The sequence below is a fragment of the Schistocerca piceifrons genome, chromosome 2, assembly GCF_021461385.2.
Source record: "Schistocerca piceifrons isolate TAMUIC-IGC-003096 chromosome 2, iqSchPice1.1, whole genome shotgun sequence".
Classification (NCBI taxonomy): Eukaryota; Metazoa; Arthropoda; class Insecta; order Orthoptera; family Acrididae; genus Schistocerca; species Schistocerca piceifrons.
Window position 1 is genome coordinate 202,164,857 of NC_060139.1, and position 24,760 is coordinate 202,189,616.

The window sequence follows — 24,760 nt, forward strand, 5'->3', positions numbered from 1 at the left end:
GGTGGGTCTGACACACCGGTGTCAATGTGTTCTTTTTTCCATTTCCAGGAGTGTATATCTAAATAAATAATCCGCAAGCCACAGTACGGCGCGCGCCGGAGGGTAAATTGCACCATTGCTTAGCCTTTTCCTTTCCAGTTCCACCTGCAGACAGAGCGAGGGAAAAACGACTGTCTACATACTACCATAGGAGCCCTAATTTTTCTTACTGACCAAGTTGGCGCAGTGAGTAGTACACTGGATTCGCATTCAGGAGGACGACGGTTCAAACCCGCGTCCGACCATCCACATTTAGATTTTCCGTGATTTCGCTAAATCGCTTCAGGCAAATGCCGGGTTGGTCCCCCCCGCCTTCCATGATACAATCCGAGTTTGTCCTCCGTGTCTACTGGACGATAAACACAGTCTTCCTGTTTTTCCTTCCTAATTTTTCTGAGCTTTATGGTCCTTACGCGTAATGTACGTTGAGGGCGGCAGAACTGTTCTCCATCAGCTTCAAATGTCTTTTCTTGAAATTTTGTCAATAGTGCTCCTTAGAAAGAACGGCACCTTCCCTCCAGTGATTCGCAATTGAGTTCCCGAAGCATCACCGTAACACTTACATGCTGTTCGAACCTACCGGTAACGTATCTACCAGCTAGCCTCTGAATTGCTTTGACGTCTTCCTTCAGTCCGACCTGGTACGGATCCCAAACACTTGAACAGTATTCAACAATCTGTTGCTCTAGTGTCCTATATGCGGTCTCCTTTACGGATAAATCACACTTTTATAAGTTTATCACAATAAACCGAAGTCGACCATTGGCCTTCCCTACTACAGCTCTTACAAGCACGCTCCATTTCATATCGCTTTGCAGCGTTACGCCTAAACATTTAATCAACGTGACTGTGTCAGGCAGCACACTACTAATACTATATTCGAAAATTAAGGCTTTGTTTTTCCTGATCGTCAGCATTAACTTACACTTTTCTACATTTAGAGCCAGCTGCAATTCATCCGGCCAACCTGAAACTTGACCTAAGTCACCCTGAATCGTCCCACAGTCACCCTATGACGATACCTTTCCGTACGCCACAGCATCATCAGCAAACTGCCGCAAATTGCTGCTTACCCTGTTCGTCAGATCATTTATATATACAGCTAGCACCACTGACGCAAAAAAATGGTTCACATGGCTCTGAGCACTATGGAACTTAACTGCTGTTGTCATCCGTCCCCTAGAACTTAGAACTAATTAAACCTAACTAACCTGAGGACATTACAGACATCCATGCCCGAGGCAGGATTCGAACCTGCGAACGTAGCGGTCGCGCGGTTCCAGACTGTAGTGCCTAGAACCGCTCGGCCACTCCGGCCGGCCCACTGACGCAGCTTGATAAAATTTTCCTTTCATTCGTGAACATTGCCTAACCTATCGAATAACACTCGTACAGATCAGTGAAGGGGCAGTCACTGTATCGAAATCGGCTGTATTGCCTGCGACGCGTAAACATACCACCAGTTACGAAAGGGTATTACAGCTGCAGAGAGAGAGAGAGAGAGAGAGAGAGAGCGTTTCCCCTGATACGTCAATTATTCAGTGTTGCCTCTCTCGCTAATCCCGTACATCGCGTGAAAAGCCCCACTCGAGAACCCATTTTCGCAACAGTTGTGTAACACATTCGAGAACGTGAAAGCTGTCGATAACACGTGACGGCCCCGTCAGAGGTGCTGCCTGTAGAGTTCATAGCAGCACACGTCACTCTCGCTAGCAGACTGCGACCCACCATCGAAGTATTTACAGTTTATAACTAGTTCTGTCAAAATACACAACTGTTCTCAAGTGGCGTTCATTGCGAGATGTCTGCGCAGGCTGCGGGTGTGACAGTTGTTTAAGCGGTGAAGTAACACTGCACTGTTCCTGATCTACATGACAGCTATCCACGTTTGTGAAAACTGCATACGTTCAGGCACAATATGAGTCAATCAACGGAGGGACTTCCGATAGCAGCTGTCGCCGTAACAGCAAATTTATTGTCAGTAGCCACAGAATTAGTTTTCAAATCCTTAAAAACGAAAAAAGAATAAGTCTTAATGGAATGTTATGTTCAGACAACCACGGTTTTGCGGACGACGTATACTGTTTGCCTCTAATGGAGACTAACTTCAACAACCAACAGAAGAACATAACAAACCGATATGTGACTGTTTACTTAGCACTTCAGTTTTCCTCAAAACATACTCTGGCGCTGAAAAATCACAGCACTAAAAGTTCAAATGGTTCAAATGGCTCTGAGCACTATGGCACTTGACATCTGAGGTCAGCAATCCCCTAGAACTTAGAACTACTTAAACCTAACTAACCTAAGGACATCACACACATCCATGCCCCAGGCAGGATTCGAACCTGCGACCGTAACGGTCGCGCGGTTCCAATCTGAAGCGCCTAGAACGCTCGGCCACTCTGGCCGGCTCACAGCACTAAAAAATAATTAATGTAGGGTACTGAAATTTGGGGAATAAATTTGTCTAGGTAGCATATTTATGTGATTAACATTGCGAGATCACAGGTTAAATGTAAGGACGAGATAAGTGACTGCAAATGTTGGGTCATTAATAACCAGCGTAACAGTCAGAATGTTGAACGCAGGTGCCGGATGTCAGTGTGTGGGATGGTGTTCCACGCCTGTGGCACTTCGACGGTCAATATTTAGACGGTTAATGCTGTTTGTGGTTGACGCTGGAGTTTTAGTACGACAGTGTCACGTATGTGCTCGATTGGAGACAGATCTGGTGACCGAGCAGGCCAAGAAAACATGTCGGCTCCATGTAGAGCATATTGATTTACAACAGCGGTAAGTTGGCGACCGTTATCCTGTTGGAAAGCACCCCTTGGAATGTTGCTTACGAATGGCAGAACAACCAATCGAGTCACCACACTGACATAAAAATTTGCAGTTAGGATGTGTGGGGTAAACACGACAGTGCTGCTGCTATCATCCGAAATCGCACACCAGACCATAACTCCATGTGTAGGTCCTCAAGTGGCCTCCTTTTAGCCAACACACGGCCATCACTGGCACCGAGACAGAACGAGATTTCATCAGAAAACACATCGGATCTCCACCCTGTCCTCCAATGAGCTCGCGCTTGACATCCCTGAAGTGGTAAATGGTGGTGGTTTGGGTTCAGCAGATTGCGCCCTACAGGGCATCCGGCTCGGGGCTGTCCTTAAAGTAACCGAATTGTAACAGTTTGCTGTGTCACTGTTGAGCTACCTGCTGCTCAAATTGCTTCTGCAGGTTCTGCACGATGCGCCAGAGCCGTATGCCAAACCCGATGGTCCAAATGGTTCACATGGCTCTGAGCACTATCGGACTTCTTCCGAGGTCACCAGTCCCCTAGAACTTAGAACTACTTAAAACCTAACCAACCTAAGGACATCACTCACATCCATGACCAAGGCAGGATTCGAACCTGCGACCTGCCCCGGCTGGCTAAACGCGATGGTCTGTGGCCGTTCGGAGCCCGGTCTTCTTGCGACCGTACATTCTCGTAACCACCGCTGCCAGCTATCATGTAAGGTGGTTACATTCCTGCTATGTCTTTCTGCAGTGTCACAGAAGGAACATCCAGTTCCTCATAGTCCTACGACATGATCATGTTCAAACTCAGTGAGGTATTACAAGGGCGTCTTTGTCGCCTTGAAGGTGTTCCTGATTAACATCAACTCACCACATCCTGTCTCAAAGGTAAGTATCACTAGGGACCGTACAGGGTGTATTTTATAGAAGCCTGACTTACATACTCATAGTGGCGCAACCAGCGCCACTCTTATGCAACTTTCGTTTATGTTGCACAACACCCTCTTGAAGATGCGATTCTTTTCGTCAATGCAATTTTTTTCTTTGCGTCTCTGAAATCGTGATTGCTGTACTATAGGCGAGGCTGCTCTGGCCAGCTTCGATCAATCGATACGCCCTTCGTAGCAAACTCTTTGCTATGTCGTTCTGACAATTTTGAGTCTGTCAGAGTTCGTTTTGCTTTCAACCATGCAATTCGACCGCGGATTTTCGGCCACATGGTTCCGCTCGTTTCAGCGGAATAAGTCATAGCATTAGTAGGACATCCTGTTCTTAAAAATGGTTCAAATGGCTCTGAGCACTATGGGACTTAACTTCTGAGGTCATCAGTCCCCTAAAACTTAGAACTACTTAAACCTACCTAACCTAAGGACATCACACACATCCATGCCCGAGGCAGGATTCGAACCTGCGACCGTAGCGGTCGCGCGGTTCCAACCTGAAGCGCCTAGAACCGCTCGGCCACTCCGGCCGGCTCCTGTTCTGACTTTTTTTTCCATTTATTGTATTTCAGTTCCCCGTCGTGGCGGGCTGGCAGCAGCATATGCGCTGCTCTTCAGCCGAAAGACAAAGAACAAGCAACAGAAGACATTTAAAAATAACAAAGGAGAGAATATGGTGTACATAGATGTAAAAAAGGGGGAACATCATGGAAGACAATAGACAAAAAAGGGGCGACGGTAAAATGGAGATAAAAACCGTAAAAAAGTAGTGCACACAAAAAACCACACACTGGTACAATTAAAAGAACACAAGGCACAGTATGAATGGAGCATAAAAGTCTCGACAGATGGCGTTGCACATAACAAACACTGACAGTAACACTACGTACAAGGCCAGCACATAATTACAATCACAGCTCTCGATGCACAGGACAAACAGCACTAAACACAACACTGACAAGGCACATTGACGATAATCAAAATGGAGGATCTGCCAGAAGCAAGGAGATGAGGGAGAAGGGAAGAAGGGAGGGAGGGGAAGAGAGGGGGGAGATGGGCGGGGGGCGCGCTGAAGAGGGCCAGGTAGGGAGGGATATGGGAGGGAAAGAGGCAAGGATGGGGTGCAGGGTCTCATGGGGGGGGATGAGGAAAACCCGCGCTGGGAGAAGGAGGGGAGAGGAAAAGGCGGACCCTGGGGAGGGGGGAACAAGGCCAGGTTATAGTTGGAAGGAAGGATATATGTCACAGTGAAGTTCATCATCCAGGAGGGGGAGGCGCTGAAAAGTGTCCTGATGAAGGAGATGAAGGGTGTGGAGATGGAGAGAGGGAGGGATACAGCAATAGAGGCACAGCAATGGGCGGGGGGAGGAGAGGAAGGAGGACACCAGTGGGGTGGGGGGATCAAGCCTGCGGACAATGTAAAGGATGCAGAGTTGTTGAAGGAACAGGAGGAGATGGGGGAAGGGGATGAGTTCATTATCCATGTGGGGAAAGGTAGGCGGATACAGAAGGTAAGGCGGAGTACATGGCGTTAGAGGATTTGGAGGGCCTTGTAAAAGAGGGTGGGAGTGGAGATCCAGGCAACGCTGGCATAACAGAGGATAGGATGGATGAGGGATTTGCAGGTGTGGAGGATGGTGGAAGGATGCAATCCCCATGTCCGGCCAGACAGACTTTCTGCTGGATGGTCTGGAGGTGAGAGATCCAGGTGAGGTGATGGTTGAGGGTGATGCCAAGGTATCTCAAGGAGGGGGTGAGCTGGTTGGACGACCATAAAGGGTGAGGTAGAAATCACAGAGACGGAAGGAGCGGGTGGACAGCCTGTGATGATTGCCTGAGTTTTGGGGGGTTAGGACGGAGGAACCACTGGTTACACCAAGTGGTGAACTGGTTAAGGTGGGTTTGGAGGGTGTGTTGGGACCATTGAAGGGTAGGAGCGAGAACCAGGAAGGCAGTGTCATCAGCGTACTGGAGAAGGAGGACAGGTGGAGGTGACTTGGGCATATCAGCCATATACAAGAGATAAAGGAGAGGGGAGGGGACAGAGCCCTAGGGGATGCCAGCAGTGGGATAAAAGATATGGGAGTTGGTGTTGTGGAGGGTGACATAGGAAGGACTGCACAAGAGGAAGGAAGGGACCAGACGGACAAAATTGATAGGCATGGCGTAGGTTTGGAGTTTAAAGAGGAGACCGGGATGCCATACATGGTCATAAGCATTTTGGAGGTAGAGGGAAATAAAAATGGTGGAACAACAGGAGTTGAGCTGGAGGGAGAGAAGGTGAACAAGGTTAAGGAGTGGGTCTTCAGTCGAGAAGGAGGGTCGGCAGACACACTGGGTAAGGGGGAGGAGGTGTTGTTGATTAAGGTGCTGATGGTTATGGCGGGAGAGGATGGATTCGAAGACCTTACTGAAGGCGGAGGTGAGGCAGACGGGACAATAGGAAGAGGTTGCAGAACGGGGTTTGCTGGGTTTGAGGAACAAGAGGACGTGGAAGATCTTCCACAGGTCAGGGTAGAAGCTGTTTGAGAGGATGATGTTATAGAGATGGGTGAGGATGGGTGAGGACAGTCAGGAAGGAATAGGGGCTTTCTCTAAGGTGGTGGTAGGTGACACAGTCATGACCAGGGGTCATGTTACATTTGGACTGGAGGATAAGTTTAATGTCTTGCGCTATGATTGGAGTGTTGATGTCAGAGGGGGGCAACTACCCCAAGTACTGGAGACTAGGAACAAGTGGAGCAACCGAGGTATCAGCATGTTCCATGACGGTGAGGAAAAGAGAATAATCAAAGTGAGGATCATCTGAGATGGAGAAGACCTCGGAAAGGTGGGAAGCGAAGTGGTTGGCCTTTCTGAGGTTGTTGGGAAGAGGTCGGTCGTTGTGGAGAAGGCGTTAGTGGGGAGCAGAATGGGAACCAGTAAGGCGATGGAAGGCGGACCAGTACTTGGAGGAGTTCATAGGGAGAGTGGCATTGAGTCATGTGCAGGTCTGTCGCCAGTCTCGGCGTTTCGTTGCTGTAACAAGGTTCTGTACGTGTCACTGTATTTGCCGGTGGCGATGGAGTGTATCCCTGTCACGAGTGCGCAGGAAGGATATAGAAGCCGTGGGATTCACGGAGGAGGAGGTCAGCCCGCTTTAGGGGGAGAGTGGGACGGTGGGGGTGGATGGTTTTAGCAGGAACGTGGGCCTCCACGGTGTCAGTAATTGCCTTCTGCAGGATTGACCTGTTCTGACTGAAGTTAAAGACATTGAAGTTAAAGACTCTTGTGCTGTGTTCCGATCTTGGGAGAAAGGCTGCCTCTGACGGAGATCCATACTGTTATGCAGGTAATAGAGTGAGTGATGAGGCAGGTGAGATCACTACAATTTATTTGCTACGATGGGAGTCAGTTTTCGGGACGAGTCTGATGTTGCAATCTTTAAGCAAGATCATTCCATGTGTAGGTATTGGGATGTCTATGCCCCTCTGCTGCGGCAGGGGTAACTCTTTAGTTTTGTTAGTTAAACGTATCTGCCCGCAGATGGCACTAAATGACAGTCGCAGCGAGCCTATACACAGAGACCTTCTTACCCCTGCGCTGTTCATCACACCATAAGACTTTGGGAGCCATGCTGACGTAAAAGGAAAAAAAAATGATGGATTTAATGTTCATCATTTGCTCCCAACGAGCTCATCGTACCTGTTTCCATAAGGGCTACAAACTAATTCAGCTGGACAGGTACAATGACTATATCGTAATGCGTCTCAAAAGCCCCATTTGCTTTTTTATATAAATTTAAGAAATATATGTATGGCAAGACGCTATTGCACTTTTATTTGCTTTGGTAATATTCGCCTCAAACTGAAGGCATTTGTGTAAAGTCACGTTTGCATAAAAAAGCTGTCCGGAAATTGGAAAACTTTATTAAACAGTATTGCCTTTTCCCAGCGTTTACTGAGGCCACCAACACACTGCAGTAGCCTATTTCGTAACCAAACGAAGATTTATTATCATATTTATTGAATTTAAAAAAATAGGTCTTGTCTCTCGCTCTTGCACAAAACAACTATGTTTTTTTTAGTATAATGTCAAAAGATAACAAGAAACAACTATTAGCACTTCACAGGTTACTGAATATAATGATGAGTCTGCGTCTTACAATAAAAAAAAAAAAAATAAAAAAAAAAGGAAAGAAAGAAAAACTTGCGCTAATAAGACTCATATGTGTGGGAGATTAAAAAGTCCATTGCGCTTCTCCAGTTAAACTGTACGTAGTATCCGTAAAATTTACATCAGAGGCGGCCTTTTTATTTGGTTCCATGCCTGAGGCTGGCACACACCTCTTCCCAAGCACTATGACATCTTTATATTTCTCAGATTTAACTTGTGGAACCACTTTATAAAATCGATTACTATTGGTTTCTCTGTCTTAAGATTACTGCATGTGTTTAAAGAGAATTTTTCACTAGACGCGGTTCTCTTTTATTTACAAGGCATCTTCTGTGGTCCCTCTGGAAATATGGGCGCATATTTACTTACACCTTACTTGTTATATATTAAAACCAGCATTTCTTTACACTTACGGTGTTTCTGCCTCTTGTTCTTGGGAAAAGTCACTAGTTGGGGCTTTATGAATGACTAAATCATGTTAGCTATAGAATAAAATTATCGCTTTGCAGTGGAATGTGTGCTGATGTGAAAGTTACCAGCAGATTAAAACTGTGTGCATTTGACGGACAAGTACTCTACCAACAGAGCTACCCAAGCACGAATAACGAATCGCTCTCACAGCTTTACTCCCTCCAGTAGAGCGCATTCGGACGAAAGGCAAAGGTCTTGGGTTCGAGACCCTGTCCGGCACACGGTTTTAATCTGCGAAGAAGTTTCAGATATAAGCTGTGAGTATGATGCACTACAGTGAACCTCATGCTTGTGTGGAGTGGAGTATTTAAAGAACTTCTCATAGTTTAAAGTTTACGGTGTCTTTTCCATCTGCGAAAAGACTGTGACAGCACACGTGCATCAGACATAGAGGAAGACTCGCTCATTCCACAACTGGAGACAGATAGTGTGGACTTCTAGTGCGCGAAAAAAAAAAATTCTATGTGTGAGCAAAACCGTGTGACAATATGTGAAATAACACAGCTACAGCAAATCTGTGAAATCGTTCCAGTCATTTATAATAACCTTGTTCGAGTATATGGACTACCGTAAAAACTGTGTGATTGGACTGAAGAGTTCCTGACAAACAGTAACACAGTATGTCATTCTGAACCGGGAGAATTCTTCAGGCCTAAAAGTAACATTGGTAGTGCCTCAAGGCAAGATAGTTTTCACGGTACACAAGAGGTGATCGACAAGTTACCTTTCCAAGGCCATGCAGTCCAGCAGCAGTATGCCAATTAGACGAAATCGCCATGGACACTGAGCAATTATCCCACCGATGCATCAAGCTGAAGATAACCGTTGGGTAAAACTGCATGTTCTGCTGCATGAGGAAGTCCATAATTGCCTGATGCACATCCTCGTCTGACAGGAATAGTCGGCCCTTTTTAAGGGACTGAAGGCGTGATTATCTCATCACGACTATAGGGCATTTGCTATACTGTCTCCCATGTGAGTTGGCATAACTTCTGCGTTATGTTTGCGATATGGGGACGTGCGTTATCATGAAGCAGCAGCACCGCTTGTCCCAGTTTTACTGGACATTTCGCCTTAGTTTCATTTGTATTCTTAACCCTCTGATGGATCTTTACCAGTGTTTACCCTTCGAGAACGAAGAAAAGAATAACAGCACGTTCGCCCTGGTTGGGTGCTCTGATAATACACTATGTGATCAAAAGTATCCGGACACCTGGCTGAAAATGACTTACAAGTTCGTGGCGCCCTCCGTCGGTAATGCTGGAATTCAGTATGGCGTTGGCCCACCCTTCGCCTTGATGACAGCTTCCACTCTAGCAGGCATACGTTCAATCAGATGCTGGAAGGTTTCTTGGGGAATGGCAGCGCATTCTTCACGGAGTGCTGCACTGAGAAGTATCGATGTCGTTCGGTGAGGCCTGCCACGAAGTCGGCGTTCCAAAACATCCCAAAGGTGTTTTAAGGATTACATCAATTACAGGGATGTTATTGTCGTGTAACCACTCCGCTACAGGGCGTGAATTATGAACAGGTGCTCGATCGTGTTGAAAGATGCAATCGCCATCCCCGAAATGCTCTTCAACAGTGGGAAGCAAGAAGGTGCTTAAAACATCAATGTAGGCCTGTGCTGTGATAGTGCCACGCATAACAACAGGGTTTGCAAGTCCCCTCCATGAAAAAAAACGACCACACCATAGCACCACCGCCTCCGAATTTTACTGTTAGCAATGCACACGCTGGCAGATGACGTTCACCGGGCATTCGCCACATTCACGCCACATCGTGTACCGTGATTCGTCACTCCACACAACGATTTTCGACAGTTCAATCGTCCAGTGTTTAAGCTCCTTACACCAATCGAGGTGCCGTCCGGCATTTATCGGTGTGATGTGTGGCTTTTGACCAGCCGCTCGACCATGAAATCCAAGTTTTCTCACCTCCCGCCTAACTGTCATAGTATTTGCAGTGGATCGTGATGCAGTCTGGAATTACTGTGTGGTGGTCTGGATAGATGTCTGCCTATTACACATTATGACCTTCTTCAACTGTCGCCGGTCTCTGTCAGTCAACAGACGAGGTCGGCCTGTACGCTTTTGTGCTGTACGAGTCGCTTCATGTTTCCACTTCACTATCACAACGGAAACAGTGGAACTAGGAATCTCACGTACAGATTTATGACACAAGTGACACCCAGCCGGCCGCGGTGGTGTAGCGGTTCTAGGCTGCTACGGTCGCAGGTTCGAATCCTGCCTCGGGCATGGATGTGTGTGATGTCCTTAGGTTAGTTAGGTTTAATTAGTTCTAAGTTCTAGGGGACTGATGACCACAGATCTTAAGTCCCATAGTGCTCAGAGCCATTTTTGACACCCAGTCACCTGACCACTTTCGAAGTCCATGAGTCCACGGAGCGGCCCATTCTGCTCTCTCACGATGTCTAATGATACTGAGGTGGCTGATATGGAGTGCCCGGTAGTAGGTGGCAGCACAATGCACCTTATATGAAAAACGTATGTTTTTGGGGCTGTCCGGATACTTTTGATAACATGTGTAACATCGCCATAGTTCGTGCACCTGCATTTACGGCAAGCAAGTTTGAAAAACGCAAATCCCACACTAATACATTGTCCACGTGTCGGTGCTTAATACCAGCATTAGAGGCGCGTTACGTTGTGTACACGTTATCTCCACCAAGTTGTATCTCAGTCCTAGGTAACTGCATTGATGAATTAAAGTCACCCAACCCAGTTGACATAATCTGCCTCTCTGAACACCATGTGACCACTGGTATAGGAACTAGGCCTAAGCACAATGAGAAACTCAGACAGGAGAGTACTGCAAATGTTAGAATATGGAAAGGTTCTCATAAAAGTATAATTAAAAATAATGTAAGTATATTTCATCAAAATATTGGGAGTTTAAAGAATGAAGTAGATGAGCTTCTGGTTTGTTTAGAAGATTTAGAAGCTGAGAATGAAATAGATATACTATGCCTGTCTGAGCATCATATTGTTACTGATATGGATAAGGTAAATGTAAGTGGTTATAAGCTCTCTGCACATGTAATGAGAGAAAATATGGAGAAAGGAGGAGTTGCCATATATGTCAAAAGTTATCATTGTGCAAAAAGTATAGAAACAAAAAAGTTTTGTGTAGAGAAACATATAGAAGCATGTGCCTGTGAGCTTAAATTAAATAAAGGCACATTTATAATTGTAACTGTATATAGGTCCCCATCAGGAAATTTTCATCTATCTCTGAAAAATTTGGACTCTTTGTTGTGCTATCTGTCAGACAGGGGGAAGCAAATTATTATTTGTGGGGACTTCAATGTAGATTCTCTGAAAGAGGGTAATAGGAAAAATGACCTTGAAGTTTTACTCGGTTCTTTCAATTTGACACCCGTTATTGATTTTCCTACTCGGGTGGTAAAGGATAGCAGCTCACTGATAGATAACTTCTTTATAGACCAAGATAAGTTTAACCAGATAAATGCTCAGCCTGTTGAGAATGGTCTTTCTGATCATGGTGCACAGCTAGTTACAATATATGACATAGCTCCATTCAGCAATACTAAACAGTCCTCCAAAGTAGTACGTTCAGTCAACGATTTAACAATTGCAAATTTCAGGGAAAGCCTACAGCAGTTAGACTGGGATGAGGTGTACCGTGAACCTGATGCCAATTTAAAATATAATTTATTTCATGACATTTTTGTAAATGCATTTGAAAACTGCTTCCCCAAGAAAATAGTTAAATATACTCGTAAGAAACCTTGTAACAAACCATGGCTTACTAAGGGTATAAAAATATCTTGTAACCGGAAAAGGGAAATGTATCTGACAGCAAGAAAGAGTAGTGACCCAGAAACTATCAAAAATTATAAAAACTACTGTGTTATATTAAGAAAAGTTATTAAAAAATCCAGGAGTATGTGTATCATGTCTGAAATCAGCAACTCTGATAATAAAATTAAAACAGTTTGGAATATTATTAAAAGAGAAACAGGTCAACCAAGAGCAGAGGAAGACAGTATGACCATCAAATTGAATGAAACCTTTACGAACAAAAAGTCAGAAGTTGAAAATATTTTTAATAATCATTTTCTAAATGTTGTGGATATAGTAGGATCCAGGTGTTCATTAGAAGATGCTAGGCTGTTAATGGAAGAGGCCATACCTATGCAATTTGATACAATTGAAATCTCACCCACTTCTCCCTCTGAAATTAGGAAAATAATAAATTTGCTTAAAAGCAAAAACTCACATGGAATTGATGGCATTTCCAGCAAAATACTAAAAGCTTGTTCTCAACAGATAACTAAGATTCTCAGCCACCTGTGTAATAGCTCTCTGGAACATAGCATTTTCCCTGATAGACTGAAATATGCTATTGTTATACCTTTGCATAAAAAGGGGGGTAGATCTGATGTCAACAATTACCGTCCAATCTCCCTTCTAACAGCTTTATCCAAAATTTTTGAGAAAGTAATGTATTCAAGAGTAGCTTCACATATCTGTAAAAATGAAGTACTAACAAAATGTCAGTTTGGTTTCCAGAAAGGTTTTTCAACAGAAAATGCCATATATGCTTTCACCAGTCAAATTTTGAATGATCTGAATAACCGAACACCACCCATTGGGATTTTTTGTGATCTCTCAAAGGCTTTTGATTGTGTAAATCATGAAATTCTGCTAGACAAGCTCAAGTATTGTGGCATGAGTGGGACAGTGCACAAATGGTTTAATTCGTACCTAACTGGAAGAGTGCAGAAAGTTGAAATAAGTAGTTCTCGTAACATGCAAAAATCAGCACAATCCTCAAACTGGGGAACTGTCAAGAATGGGGTTCCACAAGGGTCAGTCTTGGGTCCTTTGTTGTTCTTATTATATATTAATGACTTGCCATTCTTTATTCATGAAGAGGCAAAGTTAGTTCTCTTTGCTGATGATACAAGTATAGTAATCACACCTGAGAAACAAGAATTAACTGATGAAATTGTCAATATTGTCTTTCAGAAAATTACTAAGTGGTTCCTTTTAAACGGATTCTCACTGAATTTTGATAAGACACAGTACATACAGTTCCGTACAGTGAATGGTATGACGCCATTAATAAATATAGACCTTAATCAGAAGCATATAGCTAAGGTAGAATATTCCAAATTTTTAGGTATGTCCATTGATGAGAGATTAAATTGGAAGAAACACATTGATGATCTGCTGAAACGTTTGAGTTCAGCTACTTATGCAATAAGGGTCATTGCAAATTTTGGTGATAAACATCTTAGTAAATTAGCTTACTACGCCTATTTTCACTCATTGCTTTCATATGGCATCATATTTTGGGGTAATTCATCACTGAGGAATAAAGTATTTATTGCACAAAAGCGTGTAATCAGAATAATAGCTGGAGGCCACCCAAGATCATCCTGCAGACATTTATTTAAGGATCTAGGGATATTCACAGTAGCTTCTCAGTATATATACTCTCTTATGAAATTTGTTATTAACAACCAAACCCAATTCAAAAGTAATAGCAGTGTGCATAACTACAATACTAGGAGAAAGGACGATCTTCACTATTCAAGATTAAATCTAGCTTTGGCACAGAAAGGGGTGAATTATACTGGCACTAAAGTCTTTGGTCACTTGCCAAATAGTATCAAAAGTCTGACAGACAACCAACAAGTATTTAAGAAGAAATTAAAAGAATTTCTGAATGACAACTCCTTCTACTCCATAGAGGAATTTTTAGATATAAATTAAGAAAAAAAAGAAAAAAAAAACAAAACAAAAATATTAAAAAAATAAAAAAATAAAAATAAAGAAAAACAAAAAAACACAAAAAAATAAAGTTGTTATATTAACTTCAGTATGTTGTTAAATTAACCTAATTATGTCATGTATTGGAAAATTCGACTCGTTCCACATCATCACGAAATATCGTATTCATGATCCATGGAACTAGTATTAATCTAATCTAATCTAATCTAAACTCAGCAGCGACGCGCTCAACCGGGATCGTTTTGATCGCCCCTTGACGACTTTGGAAACTGCAAAAAGCTCTTCGCGGATAATGCTGTTGAATACAGAGAAGCTGCAACGCTAGAAAATTGTAGCGAAATACAGAATGATGTGCGCAGTATCGACACTTCGTGCAGGGAGTGACAATTGAGCCTCAACATAAACAAATGAAACGTCTTTCGATTACATAGACCGGAAGTCCCTTTATTGTCTGATTACACGATTGCAGAACAATCACTGGAAGCAGTTACTTCCATAAAGTACCTAGGCGTATGTGCACGGAGCGATTTAAAGTCGAAAGACAACATAAAACTAATCGCTGGAAAATCAGAGCCCATACTGAGATTTATTGGAAGTATCATCAGGAAATTTAGTCCGTCAAATAATAAGGTAGGTTATAACGCTCTCGTTCGACCAGTACCTGAATATTACTCATGAGTATGGGATTAGAATTGATAGAGGAAATAGAGAAGATCCAAAGAAGGGCAGTTCGTAGAGGAAATAGAGAAGACCTAAAGAAGGGCAGTTCGTTTCTTGACAGGTTGATTTAACAATCTCGAAAGCGTCGCGGAAATGATCAGTTGATTCCAGTGGCAGACGGTGCTTGAGAGGTTTACTGTTGAAGTTCCGAGGTCATACGTTCCTAGAAAAGTCAGCACATACTCTATGCCTGTAATGCTTTCTCCTACGTATATCTCGAGGAAAGACGAGAAGGTGAAAGTAGAAAGATTCGAGCCCACCCGGAGGCTTATGCGCAGTCTCTCTTCCCAGGAAAGGAAACAGGAAAGAGGGGAATTGACAGTGGTACAGAAGTACGCTCTCGATACATAAAGTAACGTGGCTTTTGGGGTATGGATGTAGATGTAGAAAGTATATACCGTATTTTACGGACGCACCTTGACTTTTAAGCAGCTTTTGAAAAGATTACATTTTACTTTTTTTATAGTTAGACTGAAAATCTAGACTTAAAACATTCTTAATTTATGAAACCGAACTGTACTTTCGAATCCTTGAAAATCGTCATCTGAACTTTCTTCTTCTCCTTCCTTCTTCTTCCCCTTCATCGTCATCGTCCTCCTCTTCATATCTTCTTGAAAGATATAACAATAATGTCTTCTCTCACTCTACATCACGAATGTTTTAGCCATTGGCACACCCGTTTGATTGTAGGTCGTTTCAAAGGTCTCTTCAGCATGAGCTCATGTTGGGTTTCATCCATTATCCATTCATTCCATTCCTCTTTCATATACTGTTCAAATGGTTTATTTATCGAGACATCAAGGGGTTTCAATAGTGAAGGGAGTTCTCCTGCAATAATAGTAAGCTCTGTATTTCTCTGTCTCAAATTCTCTTTCACTGAATTTTTCAAATGACCGCTAAACTGATCTAGCACAAAGAGAGAACTCTTCTTCAAAAAAGCACCGTTCCTTCTCTCTCACACTCTGTTAATCCATCACTTCATACCAGCCTCGTCAATACAACCCTTGTCATGTGCTGGAAGAACAACATCTGGCGGTATTCCAGGAGATTTGAAATTGTTTTGCGCTTCAAAATGATCATTAGATTAAAATTAGTACCATAGCACAACATGAAAGGACAACAATGTAATGTATTTTTTCATGTCAACTTATTTTTATAGTTACAGTTTCACCACCTTTCATGGCAACACTTCTGTTACTCGGCACACCGAATGTCAGAGGAGTTTCGTCCATATTCGCTGTTTGGCTTTGTTCTACACTGGTTTTCTTTATATGTTGAATAATAATGCGATAGGAAGACAGTATTTTCTCTTCATACTCTTGTGGCTTTCCTGAGATAGTTAGGTTTTGGTTCGCATGCTAAGTCCATGACGCTTCATAAACTTGTAGCACCCTGAAATTCTGTAAATTCCACTATAGCGCTAGCTTACAAGGTGTGTTTGAATCATTTCTGTATTAATTCCAATGTCATCTTGGCTGTGTCTTTGGATCCATTTCAATACGTCGTCTTCTGATTTTGGCCATATTGCATTCAGTCCTCTAGTTGCGCATTTAGTCTTGCTCACTTTTTTCAGTTCTTGCTTACTAGCCCGCCAATCGCCTATGGATTTTTCTGTTGGTGAAGGGCCGAAATGCCGCTCAGGTGCTCTGTTTGCATGTTCTTCTGCATGTCCTATTACTTTAGCTTTATAGCGCTCATCGTATGAATACCTTTTATTTTTTTCCATTACGAAACTAGCTACTAACAAAAATACTATACTGTTACCGAAAGCACAAACACTTTCAGTTCCAGTTCATTGGCACTGTAGACAGCAATGTCACATCATAGGCTAGACAGTGTTCTGGGTTTGTGACGGCGAGGTGGGAGGGAGACAGCAATCTTGTGGATCCCGGCAACTCATGTTCGTGGTATCGACGCACTGCTGCTGCCGGTTGAATCCAATGTTGCCAGATAGAGATACGTTTTCCGCGGCATCGATTATATGGCCATTTTGAAGAATGGCGGGAATTTTAAATAAAAAACTGGACTTTTTAATATCAGTTTCGAGTATAACATACATCTGAATTATGGAGACTAGTTTTCGAAGAAAATACCGTAAGTAGAGCAGAGACGAATCGATTATTGTCCTAACGAAGATACTGTTCGCAAACGGGAACATTAGCTTGACATAAGCGACTTAAATAAGGGCATATTATTGTGGTACAGCGACTGGGGACTAGCATCTCCGAAACGACTGTGCTTCTGCAGTGAGCATCTATGGAAAGTTGTTGGAAGACAGTGAAACCATGATGGGCGACAAAGTGCTGAACGTTCTCGCCTCATCGCAGAATGTGGAGGTCTGTGCCTGTCCTCTCTGTAAAGCAGAACAGGTAGCGATCTCTCACAGATATGATGACAGAGTACGGTGACGGTGCAGGCACCAGTGTTTAGGGGCACACCGTTCCGTTACTTTTTTGAAAAAAAGGCTCCGAAGCAGACGGCCTCCACGTGTTGTCATGTTGATCTAACGGCATCGACGATTGCGATGAGCAGAGGATCAGGAAGATTGGTGCGTAGATAAGTGGAATCGTGTAGCCTGATTGGCTGAATCACATTTCTTACTACTCCAGGTCAAAGGTCGGGTTCCGATTCGCCGTCATCCAGGGAAACGGCTGCTCGAAACACGCAACGCATCACGACCACAGGTCGATGAGTGCAGTAATATGCTACTGGGGACCTTCGTCTGGGATCGTTTCGGACATATGGCAGTACTCGAAGGCACGATGACACAGCATGGACTATATGAACATTATTGCAGACCAACTGCATCGTATCATTCTATATGAGTTCTCCGACTGCGATGACATGTTCCAGCACGTGTCACAAGGACAGAACCGTGCTACAGGTGTTCGAAGAGCGACTCGCCTTGATGCTTTAGCAACTACATTCGACTGATATGAACCCGGCGGTACATATCTGAGACCCTATGGGCCTCCAGTTCTGCGCCTATAAACCACCCTGCCGTAATTTACGGCAATTCCGTGGCCTGTGGTTACATTTGGTGATACATACCTCCGGAAAACTGTCAAGGAATTTTCGAATCAGTGCCACGCTCAATCAGTGCTGTATTGCGTACGAAGGGTGGATCAGCAGCCTATTTAGCAGGTGCTCCTAATGTTTTGACTCATCAGTATATATTATTCAGTGCAACGAGGTAAAGCTGGCTTCTATGGGCCGCTAGAAAGGATTTTGACTTTGAAACTGTGAAAAAATCTTTCTCAAAACCTATCCATTATAGACAAGTCATGATCCATGATAATTGCACCATTCTACAAGGTGATTCCTTTATCATGTTACAAACTTTCAGGGATGATGGAGGACGGTAAATATCTCAATTTAAGGTAAGACGCTGCGGAAACGACTGAGTCGAAATTTATAAGCAAACAATCGATTGGATACCTCTGACAGTGGTGGTGGTGGTGGTGATGATGATGATGATGATCATCATCATCATCATGATCAACGTCGCGGTCATTAGTGCCCTTACAAATCCCCAATCTTTTCACGGTCCAGTCTCGCCATTTTGCCGAATGGTGTTGAAGTGATGAGGAGAACAAAAACTCTCAGTCTCCGGGCGGAGAAAATCTTCGACCCGGTCGGGAATCGAATACGGGACCCTGTGCTCTGATAACGGAATACGTGTACCGGTTCTGTTGTTGTTATGGCAGTAGGGTAGCCAACTATCAGAGGTGATGGTATGGATTAAAACAGCAGACAAATATCTAGTAAACATGGGCTCGAAAATGCATACCTCATGGAGCTATTAGTGCCTGTTCATCTTCGATACTGTGATACAGATCTCTTACACTGAACAAGTGCTCTTACGGCATGCAGTTTAGAGCAAATATGAATTACACATTTTTGTTTTGTTTTGGTCCTTGCTACCAACTCTGAAAGTTGCCTACCTCACAATCTTATCAACAACAGTAGTAATACATGTATCCCACAGTAAGAGGTATCAGAACGATTTTCGCTTATAACTCGCGACTCAGTCGTTTCGGGACCAGGGAACCTTACCTGACCTGATTACCCTACTTCATCATCATTGAAAGTTTGCAACATCGTCATGGAATCATCCTCCATAATTTTGTTCCCAGATAATCAGTGGCCACTGGATGTATATGCAAGAATACAAAAAACCGATAAACTCTCAGGTTTTGAGTGGCTTCTGCATTGAAAGCCCAATGCTAGCATCAATACGTCAGCGCCGCTAACACACCGTGGAAATAAAATGTCCTTTTCAGAGACGTCAAAAGTTTTCTTCTGAAGTCCGAACTCACTTCTTTATCACAATCACTCTGATTTTCTGTCTACTTATCCAGTCATTGCCTTCAACTTGCTAGCCTGCTATGGTCTCAGGTAGCATTTACGCACTGTTTTATTCATTTCTTTACTACTGTACGCCTGTTAAAGTTGCGCATGCATAATATTACAGAACAGCAGCGAACAAGGGAAATCAACAAACGCTGATAATAACACGAGCTGTGTTTAGCACAAAAATGCTGTAAAGAGGACAAAAAGATATTTAACCTGTATTTTGCAGGTGACCTGGTTGCACTAGCAGAAGATCAAGATGATCTTAACTACGTGATAAGGACGCTTAAAGAGGAATGCAATAAGGCTGGCCTGAAGATGAAGAAGTGTGAGTACTAGGCCGTTGTAAGGAAAAAAGTAAATAACTTTGAGGTAGATGGAGATGTAATTGTAGATGTGGGAAAGACAAAATACCTTGGGATATTATTTAGTAAGGGGGACAAAAGCAATGATGAATTGCTAGTAGGATTAATAAAGTGAGATGTAACAAGGGCAATAAATGTGTGGAACAAAAGGATTAATAAAGTGAGATGTAACAAGGGAAATAAACTTGTGGAACAAAAAGATAAGTCAACAACGAAGAAGAGAACGTATAAGACGATGGTCCACAGTGTTGTTTTGTACGGAGCAGAAGCCTGGGATGTTAGCAAAAGAAAATAAGAATAAACTGATGGCCACTGAGATGGATTACTTAAGGCGAAGCTCAAGCTGTACTAGGATGAATGGTATAAGAAATGACGTCATCTGACAAAGGATAAAAATGGATAGGGATATCTGTGACGACATCCAACAAAAAAAGCTGACGTGGTTTGGCCATGTGAAAAGGATGAATGGAGACAGGATACCAAATAGGATACGACGGTGCATACCATACCAGCGGAAGGAAAGGGGTCGTCCACGACGCAAGTAGCAGAATAATATGGAGGAGGCAATGCAGGCAAGTAAATTAATATCGAGGAAAGTAAAGACAGGGTAAGATGGCGAGTGGGTGTGGAGAAGTGGCGCCAGACGTATATGCAATTCGCAAGAGGAAGATGCTGCTTGCGCAGGTCACACACCACAGTAAATCGAGAGATTGAACTGTCTGCCTATGCCCGGATAAGAATAAGAAAGTGACAGGCAGCCAGCAGCTTACGAAAGACCTTCCATAGCAGAAACCCCTCAGACAAAGAGCTTGATCGCCTCGCCAGTTTTGTTCGCCCTTGTCATATCTCGCTGCTGACGACAATAACAGCCACTAACATAAATTCTTCGTCATTTTAGGATTGTGTTTTGTTTCTTTGTGCTGATTTTTTTACCATATGTAAAAGGATATCTGCAGCCAATAGCAAAACTGAGCAGCAAAGTGATGATCGTGCGAGGCGAACGCAGTGTTACAGCATAACGGGAAACATAAGAAGGAATCCAGTGCTACATTGCCTCCCACTGCAAATTACCGGAGTGTTAATGCTAATGTTTAATCAGGTTATGTTGCTGGTCATGATTAATGTTTAACTTTTAAATTTCTTCTTGAATTGTAATGAGAAGACAGCGAAGAGCATCAGTCTAGATGTGCGCCAAATTTCGGAATAATGCTTGAGCAAAAATGGAGCTACAGTATAGTGTCATTTAAGAGCTCTACTTCCACGCACTTCACGCTTACGTACAAATTCAGGCATCTACAATCTGTGCAGTTTTGCTTACTTCGTCAAAAATAATTCGCTCACTGTGTGAAATAATCTCTGAATATCGAAGATTTTCATTGTGGATCGTGTCTGTAATATTGCGTCCTGTGAGCCGATTATTACCGAAAAAATACCGGTAGAACTGAATTCGTAGGCTAAGTTCCTCATGTCGTGTTTTCTTCCGCTCCTTCCAGGTTGTTCACAGATAGAAGCGAGTGATAGCGAACTCTGGCGATTTGTTGGTGAAGGGTCGTTCGCTTCCATTCGCTTTGGTGTAATCAGGCTTGAGCTAGGTGCCAGGGTTCGTGTCCTGGTGTAAGATGCAGTCGGAAGCTGCCGTGACTGTTGTGGTGGTGTTTCATGGTAGATCAGTCAGGTGCTGCTATCCTGTCCGCACGCCAAGTCAGCATCTTCTGTCGTGCACTGGACAGCTGCCCGAACCTCCTCACAGAGCCAACAGAGGCAGTGGTCCAGCTCCCAGACGGCACATAGCCTGACTCCAGATGCTGCCGCCCCCCACTTCCGCCCACCGCCTCCGCTCAACAGCCCCCTTGTTCGTAGCTACGCAGAAACTCGCAAAGCCGCTTACTCTTCCGCCCCAAATACCGATCCTCCGCCTGTCGCTCGACCTCTTTTTCGTTTCTTCTGACATATTTCCGTGAGATTTTGCTTTATATTCTTCCTCGAAAGCCTTCCGTAGTCTCGCGAAATGTTACAAAATGCTCATTTCCAATTTTGGAGCAAATTTTAAGGCACCGTTACATGATAACACAAAACGACTCGCAAATTCTAACAAGAGCAGCAGTTGTTTCGCAAGCGCAATGGGGAGTTCCGATTTACAAGTTTCTGAAATGAATATATTAATAGGTTCTGAGCAGGAACACTACTACATTAATGCATGACTTTGGACAGCTAGGAAACTAAATTCGAGCAAGACAATGTTTTGCGATCTGTAGACTATGAAACTAAGCACTTAAAATAATAACGTTGTAATCCTAAACAACAATGACGCCATTTATGGTGAAGAGACTGAGCCGATGATGTTGTTGGTCTGAAGAGCATGCGTCAGCAAACTGCAACTCAACGACTTAAAAACCTTACTGTAGATGCTACGAAAGACAGTAGAATAATGACTGGCGATAGAAAGTAAGTGCGTTTCTTAAAGTAGCGAAACAGTAAAATGGGGACCTAGCAGTTTAAGGAAACGCAGCACTGGTGCAAGGATATAGAGCCATGTGGGTGAAAATTTCGACAAAGGAAACGTTTTAATGCAATGGAAAGACGGATATAACTTGCGAGAGAAAGATACGCTAATGATCAAAAATTCTATATAAGATATATATCATCATTTGGGAGATTACAACTGGTTTGAAATACCACACAGAAATTACCAATAAGACACGAATATGTACGTAAGATGACAAGGAAGTAACAGAATGATATTGCTCCTTGTCTTTTTAGTTTCAAAGAGAGTTTGTCAACAGTGTTCCCAGCTGCAATCAATAATCACACATGGATATCGCTACCTACTTGGCCACACAGTTACAAATTCTTCTCAAAGAAAGCTAATTTTCGATGCAACTTCAAAAAAACACACAACACGAGAAATTATTCTGTATAAACATAACTCGGAAGAAACGTGATGTGACAGAAACAAAATCGGTACGCGTGTACTGCACAGATTAAGCCTCACCCAACAACAGAAAACCATGTTGCAAACGTCGATCGGCTTCAACAGTTCGAAAATTACGATCACAGCGCCGACACCGCACAAAAGCCAAGCCAAGAGTGCCTTCCTAGGCGAACACCACGAAAGACAAAGGCCCGTGTTTCGACACAGGAACAGACAACCACAGCAGCGCTCCAAGTGGCGTGGCAGTGATCTAAGGGCGCTCAACCAGAAGTCCCTATCAGATTTTCAACACCGTAGCAATCACGTTGTCTCAGACTTGGCTTCTGGAACCTCCGAGTTTCTGCTTGTCTCTCGCAAGACTAGGGCTTCGAGCTCCAAGAGACACACCACTCGAAACAAGCCAGATATACTTCGAGATAGGGATGGGTAAAACATATCTAATTTCAAAATATCGTCATGTTTTCATAATAGAGATGTATATATCCTGTATCTAGGTTATTGATATATCAATTAAACGCTATTACGTAATAAGTAAAGAAAGATATTTTGTATGTCTGTCGTTTCTTGACTCATAGGCACTACGAAGATTTCTTGTCCATCCCAGCTGCTAGAATCTCGGCGGTCTAACATTAAATGTCCTACAATGGGCTTAATTTAGTTTCATATTCAGTACTACATGTCAGCATCAGATCTGAACATGAATATATAGTGCATATTGATGAAAGTTTGTTACTTCCGTGTGTCATTTCTAGCATTGAGAATGATAGGTACGAGGTGCAAGACGAACACAGCACTGTATGAGAATGGTGGAAGTTACCACTCCCTGCCCCCAACTGTGGGGCAGAACGTGCGCTCTTCTTACCCCCTTAGTGAGTGCCTGGATCAAGAAAAGATAGACGCACTGTAAAATTAACGTAGACTTGGTACAAAAGTCACGTGCGTTACTACATTGGTATTTAATGGAAAATGGACTCTTATTGTCTATGTTAAGTATAATATTTAATGCATATGACACATATAAGAAGAGTTTCCCTCCCGAGACTTCTCACTCGTAGGGATAGGTCAAAAATGAGGATTATTCAGCATATCGATATTTTTATCTTTATAATATTGAGGTCCTTTACAGATACCGATATAACTATCGATAATTTTAAGAACTTGCCCATCCCTTCTTCGGGAGCTGTTCAGAGTAATGTTGCCTGGCTGGACTATGATACTTTGGCATGAAAATAGAAGACAAGCACCCAGCGCGCCAGAGCGCTAATGAGAGTAAGACGCTAGTTTATCTCGAAGCCTACTGAGATGAAACGTCAAAATCAGGTGCACTTGTGCAACACATTTCTCGACTGCTATAGAGTTTCGTGGTCGCATCGAGTTCTAAAGAAGTGAGGTGTATCAGTGGACCCTCTGAAAAAAGCGATATATTCAGGAATAAACAGTCAAGTATTTGTGAAAACCGGTAAAACAGACCTCCAAGAAAATGTCCGCAACAGTTGGACTATTGTTTTTATTTGAAACCCGACTGGTTTCGACTCCCAAAGTTATTATCTAGTGGTATATGTCAGGCGTCCTGAGAAGGCACATAGCAGAAATTTCATCTTTCGTTTTTTAATCAGACTGAAGTCATAAAATCGAACATACTCACTTCTGAGAGAGAGTGTCTTTTTCTGTGTTAATAACATCAAATGTTGTAGAATCTGCTTCTGTTACATTAATAAGATAGCCCCATAATAATTTACAAACATGAAAACTTATTAAAAAGTATTTGAATACAACAGGATGCAAACCTATTTCTTGCGACTTTGTAACTGCACAACTTTAGCCACTGCACCTCGGTGAATACATATGATATTCAACAAAGTATCTGTCATCTTAAGATCTCTGAAAGTTTTTACTAACATTTAATTATAATAGACTGTACGAAGAGTGGTGTGTTTTTGATAAATCTTCCTGTACTGTGGCCTTGGAAACTCATACTGTCTTGATGCATAAGTTACAATACGACAGAAAAGAAATTTGTCTGTATCCAATATGGCGTCTCTAATGTTCTTCGTATGTTGATTGCTACTGAGTTTGTGTTCACATCGAGTTTTAAGGAAGACAGGTCGTTTTGACATCACGTCACAGCAAGCTTTGAGTGACTGTAGGTTCTCTTACTCATGAAAGGTGTTGGCGCGGATTGCCAACGCCTTTCAA